Here is a 6,154-nt window from a genome sequence, read left to right as displayed (position 1 = left end):
GATTGATATAACTTAGAGTAGAATCTCTGGAACGCCACATTAATCTTTTTAGAATCACGTGTTAGGTTCCCAGACCCTTCCTTAATTGCTGTATTGGTTTGTGGGGCACTTCTCTTTCTGGCAAGGTATGCTAAGTATTTGCCTGGCCTGTCACCGTGCTCGTATAACCTTTGCTTTGCAAAAGCCAGCTCCTTCTTTGCAGTCTGCGTGAGCACAGAATTTAATGCAGACCACAGTGCCGTAATCCTCTGTAGTTTGACCAACGAGGGTCTGTCAAAGTAGGCCTTCTCGGCTGCCTTCAACCGTGCTTCAAGGAGACGTTGCTGCTCACCCTTCTGCCGCTTCCTACTGGTGGAATATGAAATAACTACCCCTCCCCCCGGCATAAGCTTTGGCAGTTTCCCAGAGAACAGATGAGCTATCAACTGAGACTATATTGATGTCTAGGAATGCCCGAAATTCCCTAGAGAAATACTCCACAAACTTACTGTCCATGAGAATAAAGGGGTCCATTCGCCAGTTCCTTGAATCCACTGTAACATCCTTAATCTTAACCATGAGGTACACTGGAGCATGATCAGAGATGGCAATATTACCAATCGTACAGGATACCACCAGATCCAGGGTTACCGCAGGGGTCTGAAAAAAATCAATCCTTGTGTGACATCTATGCGGATTGGAGAAAAATGTGAAATCCCTACCTGTAGGGTGGAGACACCTCCAGACGTCCACCAACCCTAATTCCCCACACAGACCCAATAACTGTTTAGTTTGTGCAGAGGGGATCGAGGGACCTTTAGGCAGCCTGTCTACTGTGGGGTCCATGAGGCAGCTAAAATCTCCCCCTATAAAGATGTGCCAAGACTTGAGACTTATCAGTTTTGAAAAAGCATCTACCAAGAATTTAAGAGGATGAGCTGGGGGACAATAAACATATAAAATACCATATTCTTCCCCATTTATTAAGGCTTTAAGAATTACAAACCTCCCGTATGTGTCTTTAACACATTCCAACAATTTAAATGAGAGATTTTTCCTTACCAATATAGCCTCTCCCCTACTTCTGGTATTAAATGATGAAAAATAAACTCGGTCAAAGCCATTCTGCTGTAATTTCAGATGCTCCTTGTCATCCAAATGTGTCTCCTGTAACAAAGCAATATCCACCTTCTCCTTTCTAAGACTCAAGAGTACCTTCTTCCTCCTAATTGGTGAGTGACTTCCCTTGGTATTCCAGGTACACCATTTAATCAGATCATTAGCCATAATCTTCTGCAATTACATTTAAATTCCAGAGAGGAGGAACTCGACCCACAAATTGCTGAGCCTTAGTGTCGCATGGTCCACCGAATATAAAAACTACATAAACTAAAACCACTACATTTAACAAACATACAAAATTATTAAAAATAAAAAACAACAAAAACCAGAAAACAAACCAACATATAAAGAGCCAATAGCGCTGAGTAGGGGAACTCACCCCCTGCCCAGACAGGGCAACTACCCATCCCAAACTGCCTTTGCATCCTTCCCCTGGAGTCTGGAAACCTCCATGACTCTCTCCTTATCCCGGTAATGATGGAACCGCACCAGGAAAGGACGAGGGCATTGACCCAGACCCGAAGTCCGCGCTGAGACTTGGTGAGCCCTCTCTATCTTCAATCCTCTCATGCCAGTCTCCAAGTCAAGGAACTTTGGAAGCCAATCTTCAACAAATTCCACAGGCCGCTCACCTTCCTTACCCTCAGCCAGGCCGATGATCCAAATGTTTTTCTCCTGCCCCTGTTTTCAAGATCATCCACTTGGTCATGCAAATTACGAACCTGCCTCTTCAGGGCTTGGATCTCTTCCTTGAATGAACTGGCATCAGCTTCCACCACTGTGACCCTGTGCTCCACCTCATCCGTCCTCTTCTCCAGGTCTCCCAGCTGCTGCTCATGCTTCTGCAGCATGAGTGAGACTGGAGTCAGCTTCTCTTCAATCTGTTTCCCCAGCATCTCGTGAGATTTTCAGAGCTGGTTCACCAGGTCCTGGAGAGTAATCGGCTCTGAGGCTGCTGCAGGCTGAGCTGCAGACCCGGCCTTGGATGCTCCTCCTCCCTTTTTAGGCATTTCTGGACAGCTGAAAATACAGGTCAATTTTTAAATGTTTCTTGGGGCTCCACAATCTTTCCAACTCCCCAAGAAATCCTGATGACCTGGGTTGGGCAGGTTAAAGGACTGTTCTGCTCCTGCTGCTATGCAAAGCTCTGCAGTGCAGTCTTTTCAGATCACCGCCATCTTAGATCCTCTAGTTAACATCTTTAGTGAGCCTCCAAATGAAATACTGCTAGTGTAGCTCACTTTCTATTTGTCTGTTTGAGTTTCCTTGGGTTGGTGATGTCATTTCCTGTGGTGACATAATTTCCTGTGGTGTTGTCATTTCCTGTTCTTTTTCTCAATCATATCATAGAGAGCAGGCTACACCATCAGTGTTTCATTCAGAGGCTCACTGAAGATGTTACCTGGTGTGATGATGAAACATCTGAAATTAACCGTCCAGCTCAGCAAGCAAATCTAGATCCAGAACCTCAACCTGAGCTACAAATCTTCTCAAAACTCGCTAATATTATCTGCATTTTTATGTTAATCCCTGCATGGTTGGATTTTCCCAATCTTGTGAAGCCCCAGTAGTCAAGAATAAAGAGCACTGCCCCAGAAATGCCTCTCCTGGATATCTTATACAATAAGGAGAAGCAATGAATCTTCGAAAGAGCGTCGCTCCGAAAGCTAGTGCTTCCAATTAAACCTGTTGGACTATAACTTGGTGTTTTGCGATTTTTAACTTTGTACACCCCAGTCCAATATTGGCATCTCCAAATAGACAATACTCCAAAACGTTTGAACTTGCTGAGAATCTGAACATCTTGGATGATTGAAATCCGAAATGAGAACAGAAAATCTCATGGATATCTCATAGATCAGTCAGCAACAGCGGGGAATGTGAATGTCAATTCGTGTCACATAGATATCGCTGGATGGACCAGTGTACATTATCACTTCAGACGGTGTTGGTGTTGGAGTGATGACCTTAAATGTCATTGTGGCATTCATATGAAGATAAATGACTGATTCAGTAAAGTCTTTACCGTCTTGCGTTAATATTAAAGAATTAACAGGTTCGAGGAGAGAAATTACAAAATTAAGTCGAATATAATGTCTAAATTATTGAATTTCGTTGTTGTGGTGGCAGATGTCAGAGAGATGAGCAATGCCAAAACCAAGTCCTTCTGCAACCATTTCCAATGTACAATGATGTCATTACAGATGCTAAATACACATCCCAATTAGATTATGCAGAAGAAACCATATCGTCAGCATAGGAATGTGTCAGAGGAATAACAATAAAATCAGAAAATAATGGTGCACTTGCCTAGAAGCATTTGGGAGAGAAAATCAAGTTAATGTTTTGTGTCCAGTAACCTCTTTTCAGGCCACGGGATGGTAAGAAACGACAAGAGGGAGAGAATGGTCATGGGTGAATAACTTGTATTTTATACTGGACTTAAAGGAGCCTGTGGTACGGAAAGATATGCTCCGGTTGAATAATTGTAAATTTCAGTCTTGAAATGGAGCCAGCGATCCAGTAAATAAAGATAAGGAAACAGGTGATAAATGTATCTGCATGGGTTCATTGGTTTTGTTTGGTTGCGATGGTACAGGATGAGGTGCTTAATGTGTTGGTAGTTCAAATTACCGTGTGTACAAAGGACAACTGCCAATGCTGTGTGAGGAAAGGATGAATAAGCAGAAGATGTCATACAACAAAAGCAAGAAAAAAAATCATACACAGATTTGAAATTTTAGGCTTGTTGACAGCAATTACCTGAAACACGGATTGCAGCAAGCAGTATGGTTTAATTATCCTGTCAATCAGTCGATGCATATTGTAAGTGGAACATTTGCCCCCTTGCAGTTAAGCGTATCTCTCCATGATAAACTCCAAAGCAGTGCGTTCTCAGATAATTTTATTTGTTAACTAGGTATTTCGTTGGGATAACAATGTGTCAAACATTTCATTTTTGTCACTGATTGGCAAACAGGCTAAGTTATCCCTGAGTTAACCCTCTTTGAAATTCCCTGTTGGAATGCCAGTAAAATAGGGTCGTTTGCAAGAGCGAATGAGGAAAGTGGTCACATTACAATGATATCGACTCCTGTACAGCACTCCTGTTTCAACCTCTCTGATCCTACCAAAAATGTCCCTCAGGTCACGATTCACTTGATATGTGATGACACCCAACGATTCCTGTTCAAAGTCTTCATTGGCAATGAGTTGAAGCTTTGTTTCTGTTACATATTTCCATAAGGAACATGTAGCACTGTCAATGTAGATCATTTTCCCATAAAACCTGTTGGGGAATTGAGTTTAAATGGGAACATTTCGTCAATGTATTTCAAATTAAACGCGGTGATATCCTAAAATTGACTCTCCAGAATTGTAACCTTCTTACGAGTAAATGCATTTAATGCTGTTCTCCTGTATCTTCAGACTGGTTGCATTTCCAGCTGTGAGCTACTCCAAAGAAGTAGCCCATAAAATTTACGCAGTCCATCAAAAGAATCTCCCCCACCAAGAAAATACAGTGCTCCAAACTATCACAGACGCACCATTTAAAAGCGATGCTTACTCTCTAATAAAAAGGATCTGAGAGTGCAGTGTTGGATTCTGGGGTGTATTTGTTAGCATCAAGGTTATGGGATCGTGTTGGGAGTAGTTGGGGTCGTGGATTATTCTGGAGGCTCTGATACTTTCTGAGGAAGGCTGGATGAATCGAGTGAGCTGCAAGTGGGGAGGCAGGGCTAACTAAGCTAGTTATACATTGGACAGCCTACGCAGCGTCAGTGCCTGCATGAGGGCGTGAGGGATTTAAGTTGAAGATATAGCCACCGGGTCACGTCTATCTACTACACAGAAAATTCCCTTCGGACCGTCATTTCTGCGTTAATCATGAATGATCACTGAACTATTCACATCCCATTTCCTGAGCAAGTGTGTATCTAAAGACTTCTTGGAATATTTTCTCTTTATCGTCCAAAGAGGTGATGAGTTCCACATTCCCACCGGCCGCAGGCTAAAACAGTTTCCCGCATATCTCCTCTGTCTCTTGCATGAAATCTATTCCGCCAAGTCATGATCCTTCTACCTACAGACAAAACTTTCTCCTCTCCTACCGACCTCAGCTCCTCTTAGCCTCTCAATCATGACGCCTCTCAATCTCCTCTGTTCTAAGATAAATGACAACAGTCTGTCCAATCTCTCTTCATAACTCATTCATAGAACTTGTCATGTCAGACATTAGTTACTTGTGGAACTCTGTTTACATCTCCTGTCTCCGTATAATTTGGCGAGACCGTATGGCATTTCTGCGTTTAATTTTAAACACCCTATGACTTATCTATAACGCAATTGTGGAATGAGAACAAAATTTGTTCTCCATATACCTTTGATCAATCACTTTCGGAGCACTATGCTGTATCTGATCTCCTTTAACATTGGTTAGCCTGAACTTGGAGTACTCTGCACTGTTCTGACCTGCAGATATCCTGGACAGATCATAATCACTAATGTGCATCGAAATTGATTCAATATTAATGCACCATTTATGGAGCACTACAAAATCATTTAATTTTCAATTGATGAAGTACAACGTGGGCAGGCATGATATCACTCACTTTGGTCGGAAGAATAGAGGCATGGGCTATTTTCTAATGGGAAGAAAATTCAGAAATCTAAAGTGCAAAAAGACTTGGGAGTTCTAGTACAGGATTCTCTCAAGGTAAACTTGCAGGTTGAGTCAGTAGTTCAGAAGGCAAATGCAATAATAGACAATAGACAATTGACAATAGGTGCAGGAGTAGGCCATTCTGCCCTTCGAGCCTGCACCACCATTCAATATAATCATGGCTGATCATCCTTAATCAGTATCCTGTTCATGCCTTATCTCCATAACCCTTGATTTCACAATCCTTGAGAGCTCTATCCAACTCTTTCTTAAATGAACCCAGAGACTGGGCCTCCATTGCCTTCTGGGGCAGAGCATTCCACACAGCCACCACTCTCTGGGTGAAGAAGTTTCTCCTCATCTCTGTCCTAAATGGTCTACCCCGTATTT

This window comes from Chiloscyllium plagiosum, chromosome 39, assembly GCF_004010195.1.
Source record: "Chiloscyllium plagiosum isolate BGI_BamShark_2017 chromosome 39, ASM401019v2, whole genome shotgun sequence".
NCBI classification, from domain to species: domain Eukaryota; kingdom Metazoa; phylum Chordata; class Chondrichthyes; order Orectolobiformes; family Hemiscylliidae; genus Chiloscyllium; species Chiloscyllium plagiosum.
Note: the sequence above shows the minus strand (reverse complement) of the source record.